At 41.3% G+C, this 12,508-nt stretch overlaps 1 protein-coding gene across 2 annotated transcripts in view; it reads left to right on the forward strand.

Moving 5' to 3' along the window:
- The first annotated feature begins 1,891 nt into the window (after positions 1-1,891).
- Positions 1,892-12,508, forward strand: part of CPQ (carboxypeptidase Q) — a 158,087-nt gene continuing 147,470 nt past the window's right edge. Inside the window, exon 1 of one of the 2 annotated variants that reach the window (XM_051785295.1) lies at positions 1,892-1,993. The gene's annotated coding sequence lies outside the window, so the exon portion shown is untranslated. Of the gene's footprint in view, positions 1,994-7,077; positions 7,196-12,508 lie in introns of those variants that run through there. The other variant, XM_051785294.1, reaches the window with a different exon arrangement.

A 12,508-nucleotide genomic window follows, 5' to 3' on the forward strand; every position in this document is an offset into this window, starting at 1 on the left:
TAAGGGAAATACCTTTCCCAAGGCTAAGTGGGTATTGATGTATTTCAAAACTGTAAACAGATGTATGTGTGCTGCTGGCTGAAGAGGCTTGAGGGGTGGAGCTCTAGGTTTGTTGTTATGCTTCTTTATTTGCTCTTATTGCTTCTCTGGCAAGGACAACAGGAGACAAGAACAGAGTACTCTCTAGCCTCTGACCTGTGATTAATGACAGCGACACCAAGATATTTCCATCCTTCTGACTATTCGATGGAGGAGAAAAAAGATGGCCTATTATCACTCATCCTTTTGACTTCTTGGCTGTGGAAGGATTAACAAAGGGAAAAACTAATGGGAAACCAGGTGAGGGAAGTGATTTAATTATAAAGGGAGCAAATGAAAGCACTCCCAGGAATCAACCAAAATCCTAAATTCAAATACTGCCAGTACCGTTTTACATGAGCTCGTTCATGCAGACCTGTCCAATGTTCTCTCTCACTGGAAGTAAAAAGGAAGGCCGTATTTTGATATTTAAGTTCAAGGTGTTGTGAGTGCAACAGCCAACCTTTGAGGATAGAATATTTTCTTGCATGACTTTCACTACTTAATCACTGTGTGTATCTCCTTCCAGGGATACAGTCCTAGATGAATGCTTACGGCTTATAGTAAAGAATATATAGAATGTGCAGGAAAGAGGCAGCTAGACAGGCAGATCTATGACAGACTTTTACTTGTGTAACATTTTTATTGAATCATTTATTTTGTTACCCTCAATGGAACAGGACTCTCAAGGACTGTGGCACTTGGAGAAACATATTGTTGCATCCCACCAGCATGCTCCCTGATCAGTATTGTAGAGGACACAGTCCCATCTGCAAAAATGTACCATTATGATTCTGCACTGAAAAATACAAGTGAAAAAATACAAATGAGTCACCTCAAATAAACGGGTGGAGGAGTCAGGTTGGCTTGAACAGCCATTATCTTATAATAAAATGTTTCAAATCCCTCCTCAAGGTACACACCCATGAAGCTCATTAGTATAACAGTCATTTCACTGAGGCAGAAAGTTCATGAATATTGGAATACTGTGTTGAATATTAGAGGGAAATTTTTCACTGTCATCTTGCTACAGCAGCTTTTTGGAAATGCACCAAGGGCTTTGATCCTAAAAACACTTACCTCTAAGCACCTGGGTAGTCCCATTGACTTTAACAGAATCAAACGAGAGCTTTAATTCAAGTGTTTGTAGATTAAGACCCATGTTTGTAATTTAAGATCTTATCTACAGAAGAAGTTGCACTCATTTACCTAAGTGTTTTTATAAACACACCTTGATTTAAGTGAGTGCAATGTTACTTGTGCAGGCGGCCACCATCTAAGGAGTGGTGGCCCTACCTCGGTTCCAAACAGCATGAAGGCAGCAAAGGCTCTCAGATAGCTGGAAACCATCAATGAACTACACAAGAATAGCCATGCTCTGAAGTACCGAGGAGAAGGACGCTGCCAGCAGGAAAGGCTTCGCATGCTTCATCCATTGTCCGTGTGCCCTTGCACCACTATCACACCTACTCTGTAAAACCGCAATCATAGTGGTCATCATAGAATGGTTTGGGTTGGAAGGGACCTTAAAGACCATTTCGTTCCAAACCCCCCTGCCATAGGCTGGGACATCTTCCACTAGACGACCTTGCTCAGAGCCCCATTGAACCTGGCTTTAAACACTACCAGGGATGGGGCATCTACCCCTTCCAGTGCCTCTGAGGGGAGTGCTCTCACTCCCCTGCAAGGGCTGGTGACGATGGATGAGAGTTTTCAGGCCTCCGGGGTCTGGAGGCATTTCCCGAGCCGGCCCGCCGGCCTCGGGGCGGGCTGCGAGGCGCCACGGGCGGGCACGGCGGGCACCGCCTGGGCCGGGCTCCCCCCGCCCAGCCCCGCGGCGGCTCCTCCTCCACCGTCCGCCGCCGGCCGGGAGCCAGGGCTGTGCCTGCGCCGCCGCCCGATCTGCGCGGGGAAGGTGCGTGTTTGCTCTGCCCACCGCCGCCTCCTCCTTCTTCATCTCCTCCTCCTCCTCCTCCTTCTCTCAGGGAATCCCCACTCGGGAAGCGCTCCCCCGGCGCCCGTCCGCCGGGCTGCAGCGTTCACCCGGGGGCCGCGGCTTCGGCTTCGCAGAGGGGCACGCCGGCCACCATCGCCGGCGCCTCGGCGGGGCTCAGCCCCGTCTCCTTCTCTTGCCGAGGCCTCTCTTTAAAGCCGTGCAGCGTGTGGTGCCCCCCGCCTCCGAAATGGGGCCCTCGGCCGCCGGGCCGCAGCCCCGCCTGGTGCCGGGCCAGCCCTGCCCGGGGACGTGCGCTGGGGCCCCCCAGCCCGGCCCACCTCGCTGAACCCACTGTCCGCCCTTCGCCGGAGGGGTGACTGACACTAGCAAGGTCGTCCTTTAGGAGCACGGACATGCCATCGCGTGACACAGCGGACAAGAACCTGGGGGTGCTGGTCGACAGCCTGCTGAAAATGAGCCAGCAGTGTGCCCAGGTGGCTAAGAAGGCCAAGGGCATCCCGGCCTGGATCAGGAATAGTGTGGCCAGCAGGACCAGGGCAGTGATTGTCCCCCTGTACTCGGCACTGGTGAGGCCTCCTCGAGTGCTGTGTCCAGTTCTGGGCCCCTCACTATAGGAAGGACATTGAGATGTTGGAGCAAGTCCAGAGAAGGGCAATGGAGCTGGGGAAGGATTTGGAGCACAGGCCCTATGAGAAGCGGCTGAGGGAGCTGAGGTTGTTTAGCCTGGCAAAGAGGAGGCTCAGGCGTGACCTTTGCACTCTCTACAACTGCCTGGAAGGAGGGTGTAGCCAGGTGGGGGTTGGTCTCCCAGGCAACGAGTGACAGGATGAGAGAACGCCAGGGGAGTTATAGATTGGATGTTAGTTCGGAGGAATTTCTTCACAGAAAGAGCGATCAGACATTGGAATGTACTGCCCAGGGAGTTGGTGAAATCGCTGTCCCAGGAGGTGTTAAGGAAAGACTGGACGTGGCACTTTGTGCCATGATCTGGTTGACGTGGTGGTGTTCAGTCATAGGTTGGTCTGGAAGATCTCAGAGGTCTTTTCCAACCTAATTGATTCTGTGATATGAAGTCATTGTTTACACTCTTGTTCCTCTTAGTTTAAAAACAAATATGGACCCAAAGTTGAAGTTGGCGGTCGCACAGTGCTTGGGGGATGCATGATTGGCGTTAGGCGAGACACGGTGCTCTGCTGTGATCCTGAAATGAGCAGAGTTGACAGCAGTCACTGACCAAAAGCTGCGCCACTGCAAATGGATAAACCCCATAAATACAAATGAGTGCGTTAGATATTTAAATACGTTTTATGGCACACCTCATAGTGGAGAGGTCCCAGCATGTAAAAAGTGAGATACAAAAAAACATGAAAAAATATAAGTTCAATGGGCTGAACAGATTTGACTAAGGAAGCATTAGATACGAAGGAGCCTTTTGAATCTGGTGGTTATGTCTGACAAGTTACAAGTCTGCTCAGAATTATGAAAAAGCAAATTCAAAATACAAGGACAAGAATTCTGTTTGCTTGTTAATTACTTGTTTCTTCCTTCAGACTGTAGTGTTTTGGGGACCTGACTTTCCTAAGTGCTACATGAGCACCAGAAACACCTGCTCAGACAGTGCCACACACAAGAAGCACCTAAATTCTAATTTCTTGTTTAGTGAATTAATTTAATTCACTAAATTTTCAAAATTTTGTCTGTCTGTTGTTTTCACTGTTCAAAATTAGGTTGGTGTTCCTGTTTTTGGAGGTACTTCCAAGACTGTACAAGTGTTGTAATGTACTGGTGAAAGGGGAACATGGGAGAGTTTCTTCTTATGAAGCATACTTGGTACAGCTGTAGAACAGACTCCCTGTGTGCGAATGTAAAGACTGCTTATATCTTCATCTATCTAGAATATCTCTCTCTATTTTAGCTTGAGAAAATTCATAAGATTTAACTTATGGTGACAAAAGTTGGCCTTGATTTTGTTCTGGTTAGTTTTCTGCCAGGATGAAGGATTTTATTAAAAGTCTTTCTCATGCTTACCTACTGTCGGTTCTTAAAATCACCTTCCAGTGTTGTCTGGTGCTCCCTCTGTTAGATTATTATTTTTAATAAAACCTCAGACACTTCTTTCCACAAAGAAACCCCTCAAAGCCTGCCATGTATATGAGAGTTCTTACGTCCCTTTTTTCCTTGTAAATTTTGTCTCATTCTCTTAGACATATCCACCCCATCTTGGAGAGCATTTATAAGTTGTGCCTTGGAATCAGTTTTACTTTACTCAAACTTCTATCTTTCAGCTGAAGTCTGTGCAGATAAACTTGGATCAAAGCCACCACAGCTTCAGAGATTCATACAAAGGCTTTGTCTTAACCAATCTTGTTTCTTAGTGTTTAAAATATATATAATTCTTTTGAACAGCAGAACAATAACATACTAAATCAGATAAGAACAGATTGCAAATCTGGGCTGGGAAAGAACAACCTGGTATTGACCCCTGTTGGGAGACATCTGTTAGAAAAAGCTCGTATAAATTCTTACTTGGTTTTTTTTTATAACACGTTTTTGCAAATACCTGCATGCCTTTAATGCCAAATTGAGAAAGGAAGCAACTTGCAATATTGTTATTGATACAATTGCACAAACTCATAATGCACATGAAATTCTTTTATCTATTCCTGCTATATTTTATGAAACTTCATGTCTTCAGATTGAAAACTTTGCCTTGTCATTTTTTCCTTCCTTTCCAGTTGTGGGAGGATGAAGGATGACAGTACATGTAAGAGATAGCAGCTGCAGGGGTGAAATATTTTGCTTAAAGAAGTACTTGGTGCGTAGAAATGTACTAAATGATTACAATCTCGAAGCTCTACAGTTCTTTCTGTTCTGTCTCAACAGGAAATACTATCCGTCAAAAACTGCATTGCAGTAATCTTTCACGTTATGTTACCAAATGTCTGCAATAATTTCAAAGTAGTGAAATAAATGTAAGTTCTTGCTTCAGTTGACCTCAAGTCACTTATGTTTTTACTGTGATGGCAATAGTGAATTTTTAGCTCCAATTTGTAATCTTTTAAATGCCAATTACTTAAGTCAGTATTTCTGACAGAATGTGTGGAGAATGCTTTGCTTTTTTTTGTTTCAGTTTTACAATAGAAGAAAAGATTGTACGTCAGCTTGAGAAAAATGTTAACCTTGTTAGCCTGTAGTTTTAAAAAATGATAATTTGGGTGCCTTGATCTTACAAGAGACTTAATTTCTGTTTTTGAGATAGGGAGAATGGGCCAATGTGTGTAGGTTTGCCTTTAGTTTATATATTCATTTATTGACTTATTTTTTCATTTAGTGGAGAGTATTCAGACACCTGGCTCATTTGGATATTTTTTTCCTGTACTGGTATTAATAATAGTAATATTTTCTCAGACTCTTTTAAATCTAATTAACATGGATCTGTTTGATGAATTTTCCCCACAGTGGGTGAGAGAAAAATGGGAAAATCCCTTTGGTGCTGTTTCTGCCAAGAGGGATTTGGTAGAAGTACCCAATGAACAGATATATGGATTAAAATACATCTCTTAAGACTTTACTTATACATTTTGGTAAAATGTTTCTCTGTACTATGCACTGCAATCAGAGGTATGGCAAAAGACCTATGATCTTAAAACATGACTTTAAAAGATACTAATGCTGTTTTAAAAAAGAAAAATGTCACTCAAATTTATCTTAATTCTCTAAGATAAATTTTAATTCAAGGATCTTTATGTTATAGTGACAAGAGGTTAATCGCAGGTCACCTAACATTTCTTGCATTGTAGGAGTTATAAACAACTAAGATTTATTTTAAACTTGCCTGAGTGACCATCCTGCATTTGGTACAACAGTGAATTTTTACCAGATAAGGATTTGTCGAAACCTGCCTTGTGACCCCACTGATGCAGCATCTTGCGCAACTCAGAATTGTTGTGACCCTTTTGAAGCCTGTCTTAGTACTGATATGAGTGTTCTGATTTTAAGTCTATGTGTGCTGTTTGGGTTTTTTCCTTTCTTTTTCTCTAGTTACTGGTTAAGGTGCCTGATCTTAAATGTAGTGATAGTACATTTCCTACTAGAACACTCTATATGAAAGGGAATGAGACCACTCTTCCACCCTTCTGCAAATTTTCTAGCTTTCATCTGCTACACATACATTGATATCCTGTGCCTTTAATTTTTTCTTAGTTTTTTTTCAGAAGAGGCACTTGACTGTGAATTTACCTAAGACAAGTGAGTCAAAAGTAATTTCGTGTTTCAAGTGGCTCCACAAAAGGAGCTCATGTAATATTATGCATGTATCAATAGTCATTTGAGAAAGAAATGTGGGGTTTTTGAGTTCTTAAAATCAGATCTGAGCCAATTGACTCCAAAGGGAAAGCATCCACTATTTTATCTGTAATGTTTGCAGACCAAAGCATAAATCTGATTTATCTGTAGTGGTTTCCCCATCTACTCAGCACAGGTTTTGAGATTAGCGTTTCTGATCCTGTTGATCTATACTGTTCTGAGTCACTGGGCTCGCCTTCTGTTTCTCTCTGTCATGTTCTCCTGTACAAGACATGAGTGCTCTTCTGTGGCAGACTGTGAAACGCTTACTGGAGTTTTAGTTTAATAAAATTTCCTTGTTGCTGTGGAAGCAGAAAGAATTGTAAGTTACTAATTTCTTAAAGATTGATCATAGGATCATTTTTAAGATTGATTCTATTTCCTGCTGTGGGCTGTTAATATTTTCTCTTATGACAACTAGGTAGGGCAGAAAAGTACATTGCTAATCTTAGATAATCTCTTCAGTGCAATACACAGAGCAGACAGTTTCTGTCTCACTGATGCACTTTGAGATACTCTAGGAAAACAAAGTCAACTTTATTTTAATTACTTGTCTGGTTTGGTTGTCTTGAAATAGCTGTTGAATTAGAAATCTCTAGAGGTTTTCCAGAAACAGAAAAATCTCAGGAATAGGCTTGGAAAATTCTGTGCAGGCTCTGAGTTACTGCACTTGTCCATTTTCCTGCAGCTGCTGCAGAGCTTTCCATCCCAGCCACCCACCTATCCCTTGGATTCTCAGCCAGATAGTAGTGGTGGTGGAAAGAGCAGAGCTGTCTGCTCCTCAGACTGCAGGGACTATTGCAGTCCAATCTTCCTGTGAGTAGTACACCTTCATTTTCTCTTTGGCAGTAGCCTGCTGGTACTAATGCTCATTATTAATTTCTGCAAAGTATAAGTGTTTTTTGCTGGATTGATTCTCAGAACCAACTTGCTGCTGATCATATGGACAAGGTTCTGGTGCAAGTGAATGGCAGTTTGGAGGGCAGAACCACTGTAGCTGGGATTTAGATGGACTTGAACCACAACTGATCTGAATCTTCTGTGTCTCACTCAGTCCATAGGCTGGTAAAATACACCTACACCAATGTTAATGCAAGTTGCTACAGCAGCTAAGGTCTGTGGTTCATGCTTCATTTTGGACTTAGGTCTTATAATTGAAGAGAAAACTTGCAGGAAGAGGGGTAGTGAGCAGGAATATTTCTGGCTGCCCTTCAGAGAGTAACCGAATGAGGACAGATGTGCTTGTTTCCAGAACTGATGCCACCCAAGTCAGCAGATACATCTTGCTTTGCAGTGCTCTGGTGTACAGTACAGTGGTTAAAAAGACCTGGCATAGCCAAATGCAGTGTATCCAATACGGATGGATCATACAGGGCTCTTTGGTAGTTGTCAAATTTTGGACTGTTCCAGCGGGTCTGGTGGTGAAAGAGGAGAAAGTGGTCAAATTGGAAGAAACTTGGAGAGAACAACTTATACTGAGTGTCAAAACAGCTCTTAAAAGCTTGCTGTACTCACAACAGGTGACAGCAGTGTCTTTAACTGCACTCTAAATTTTGATTTGGGCTGTGAATTTTACGTGTAAGTGAAAAAAGAGTTGGGTAGAATAGTACTATTATCTTTCTCTGTTTACACCTTGAAGCAGGATGAGCTGAAAACTCGTTTGCAAGTTTTTTTCTCTAGAGAAGAAGGTGCTGAGTGGTGTTTCTGTTAGCAGTCCCCTCACTGCTCAAAGTAGGTCTGAGTTTTTGGCCCAGAATATTGGTTTTGGGTAAAGATAATACTTCTGACACAACAGTGTGAGTTATTTTGTGTCATAAGTGAACAAGACTGTGCTTTCTCTAGTATGGGAATTTTGTCATGGCTAGAAATGATTTTTTCCCCCACATCATACTCTCCCATGTGATGATGTTTATGAAACAAATTTCTGAAAATTGCTCTATGGTTTAAGCTTTTAGGCTGAAAGAAGTCAGTGCATGTTTTAAGCTTTATTTAAGGAGCTGCCATAGTCAATAGTGATGAATCCTATGTTTCTTCTATCCAGATTGTATGACAAGTTTTTTTTTTAATGTAGAAGTATAAAGAAACCCATACAATGTGAATCCTGTTTTGCTGACACTGGCTTTAAGTCGGGGGTGAACCCAGCAGTTAAAAACCACATGATATATTTGTCTGTAAAGCATATCTAATGTTTATATGCTTGGTTTCGGTTGTTTTGTTTTGTGCTTAAACCAGTGCAATTTTCTTGTGATTATGGTGCATCCCTCTCAGCTAGCTTGTCATTGTGTTATACATCACACTCTTGACAGTCCCAAAATCATGCATTTACAGTTTTCAGGGGCTTACGAAAGTAAGAGCAGTTACGTTTTGGGGGAGTAGTGGTCAAATTTTCTGATTTTTTCCTCACCTTTCATGTGCTACTATGTATCTGCTTTGGCTTTTCCTCGTTGTTGTAGTGCTCGAAGATATGGACTTCTCTGTTGCTTTTGTTCTCAGTGCATCTGTATTAGAAATAAATGTATTCAGAGGAGAGAGTTGGGGCTGTTCAGTCTGTAGAAGATAAGGCTCCAGGGATACCTTATGGTGGCCTTTCAGTACCTAAAGGGGGCTTGTAAGAAATACGGAGAGAGACTTTTTAACAGGGCTTGTTGTGACAGGACAAGAGGTAATGGCTTTAAATTAAAACTAGAATTAGACTAGATATAAAGGAGACATTTTTTACACTGAGGGTAATGAAGCTCTAGAACAGGTTGCCCAGGGAGGTGGTAGATGCCCCATCCCTGGAATCATTCAAGGTCAGGTTGGATTGGGCTCTGAGCAATCTGATGTAGTTTAACCTGACCCTGCTTGTTGCAGGGGGGTTGGACTAAGTGACCTTTACCGATGCCTTCCAACCCAAACTATTCTATGATTCTATGTTGGCTCTTCTCTGAAAATCTGCAACACACAGCCTGGTTGAGCAGCTGCAGACAGGAATGGGAGCATGGGAAAGTTCCTTTGAAGAATGTTATATAAAAATAACTATTGGGATCTTATCAGTATGTGAACTCTGTATAAAAAACCCCCAGATGCACACTGGATAAATAATAATTAAGAGTAGGCACCTGTCTAATGCAGCCTCCCAAAATTATCAAAATGAAACATGCTGTCTTACGTCGACTGTCCTTACAGACAAGTGCAGGCTTGTTGGTAAATGTGGATTAAGGGGTGTAGGATTATTGTTGCCATCAGATCTGTTCCAATGGATGCCTGGGAAGTTGTCATCAGGGATCAGGACTGATAGATAATTCATTGCCCAAAGCACTATTTATGTCCTGACATGGCTTCCAAATAGTGTCAAAGAAGAGCTTTCTGAGGAGTGACCCTAATGTGGGAATCATGGAAGGCACATGTGGTGAGACTGTTATCCTGAAAGGATCAGCACTTCGTCAAGAAGTCATAGATAACTATTTGGCTGCTTCTGAATGAAGAAGCAGTAGTAACTCCATGTGACCTCTACCTCATCAATTGCCTCTGCTTGCGAGCTGATATATTATGTGATAAGATCGAAACCAAGCGTAAGCAATCCTCCAATACCAGTTTCATATTAACTTGGAATTGCATTTAGTTCATGAAGGGACTGACACTTGTAACACCTGGATTTACTGAAGGATGCAGAGGCTCCATTTTTTTCTCATATTAGTAACACCAGAGCCCCAAATGTTAAATAGTCTCTCTACTCATGCTGTGGATAAAGCCCTCTGAATTTTATGCAGTTATGACAGTGCAAATATGAGGCTTTGAAAATCAACATTTATAGATAAATCAAAGTAGAGTGCCCTAAGTGGATTGTTTCTACAAGCTTTTGTGTCCTCAGTGATTGGTCTTGTGGCTAGAAACATTTTAAGGCCATGTTCACAAAGCTGTGCTTACAGAAGTCTACTTAGGAGGTAGGATAAAAGCCAAGGGTGCCTTAATACTCTGGGATCCCTGCCCAATTTGATAATACTGTGTCTGAATAGCAATTTAAAGAGTGTCTAAATAGCTTCACTTTTTATTTTGTAGCAGGCATAACTTGTCCAGCAAACCCAGGAGGAATTTGTGGCAGTCACCTGCAACAGCAGAAGGATAGGAGGAGCAACTGGGGTATCAAGTGAAGCTGTGGGCTCTTGGGGCTCTGCTTGGCTGAAGTCCCTGTGCACCTCCTGAGCTCAGGTGTAGTCACTTATCTGAACCTGGTGGGTTCTTAGCAGTTAGTTTTTTGAGTTGGTTTTTTCAAAGATGGCCAGTGTAAAAATTTCTCTGTGTGTTGGCTTTGCCTTATGCAATCTGAACTGTGCAGAAATCCTTAAGACCTAGGAGGAAACTCCTGTCTGTTTTGTTTCCTCACATGCTTTCTTGGCATAATTTAATCTCTGAGTAGTATTGTTGAGGTGTGGTGTCAGAATCATGTCAGTGCAAAGTCAGGGAGATATGTTAACATATGTAAAGATAGAGTTGATCACATTCTGTCACTGTTCTCACTGTACCATTGGTGTGTTTATTCTGTTTTAACTGTCTGTAATTTTTTCTTGTTTGTTTTTTTTTTTCATTTTCCACTTTGATTTCCAGTTGACTTTTTGTAATATGACCATTTGCTTCACTGCAGCAAAAGCTTTTGACTGTCTCTTCCTGGTAATGTCAGAAGAAGGGGCCTGAGTGGTCATGATAATTGAAATGTCTTTCATGTGGCAACTGAATCACTTGGAAATGTCACTTCTGAGTTCCTCCTCTTCCAATTGTTTGTCCATTTTGCCCGTTTGTAGTTGTAAGGCATGTTTGTCTCTGTGTCTGTGCAGTGCATAGCACTGTGGACACTGGTGATAACAGGAATGTGTTGAACATTGCTTGAAATAAAAAAATTAGTGCTGATAGATGTCTGCTGTCATAGATGAATTTTTTTGTCCTGCAATAGCAAAATATTTTGATAATTTTTTGTCTTTTAAATGGCAGTAAAAAGTAATTAGAACTTAAATACAGAATCAGAGCTGCCTTATGCACGGTAACTGTGTTGCTCCATGATCAAATGTATGCTGCACTGGGGAGTAGCTTTGATGAAAAGGTGGTGTTGGAGCTTTCCTCCACATCTGAAAGAGGTCTAGTTTTGCTAATGTATTTCTCAAAATTGGCTGAAAACCAGTTTTCTCTCAAGCTCTTTTAAGTCAAGTCTATTTATCTTCCTTGCAGTCTGTTGTTTGATTTGGTTCTTTAGACTTTTTAAGCTTCCTTTTTTTTTTCCCCTACATTTCAGTGCAATCTTCAGTGGGATGGTGGCCCCAATTGTACATTGTCACTGAACTGTAGTAACTTGTTTCTAATGTTGATATGTTGGAATACAGTATGATATTTGAGTACCAGTATTATGCTCTAGTGAACATGATGAAATCATAAATTACATACTTCATATCTCATTGAAATTAATATCCTTCCCCACCCTTAATATAAGTAAAGAAATGTGTGCATCATAAAGATCATTTTTCTGTCAGTTGTAATGAGACATTCTTGATGCTGTGCCTTTTTCATATAGTTGTATTTACAAATTCATCCTTTGTTTCTCTGGAGAGGGAAGATTCAGTGGGTGTATCCTACAGTAAGGAGGGAAAACACTAAGATATCAGTTTGCAACAAGTCTAGCAATATGTTCGCCAGATTTCTCAGCTTCGCAAAACTACTTGAATGTTGTTACTGTAACAGTATGAGGAACATACCTGTTCTTGTAACTGTAGAGAAAGACTGTGTGAAAAAAAATTACAAAGATGTTTTAAAAAGTTATTTTAATCTGGAAATTTTATTTACTAGTATTCTTACATATCTTATATTCAGCATTGCTGAAGAATTATTGACTTAATTTGGAATTGTTACTATTGGTATTGTACATTGATATTGTAGGTGTATGGAGTAAAATAGCTAAAATGGTTGGATACTTTTGAAAATATTGCTATTGTCTTTTTTTGACCTTTTTCTTAGAAGTGTTTAATAATGTGCATAACTTTTCTCTGAACTTGTTGGCTTAAAATGTAAAATTTTGTTCCATATACAAAGCAAAAAGTGCTTTGTAGGTCTGTGGTCATAGAAGCATATTATTCTTGTCATCTATGAAAATCCTAAGAATAT

The sequence above is a fragment of the Manacus candei genome, unplaced genomic scaffold (genome assembly GCF_025592945.1).
Source record: "Manacus candei isolate 608988 ecotype Guabito, Panama unplaced genomic scaffold, ASM2559294v1 h1tg000019l, whole genome shotgun sequence".
Classification (NCBI taxonomy): domain Eukaryota; kingdom Metazoa; phylum Chordata; class Aves; order Passeriformes; family Pipridae; genus Manacus; species Manacus candei.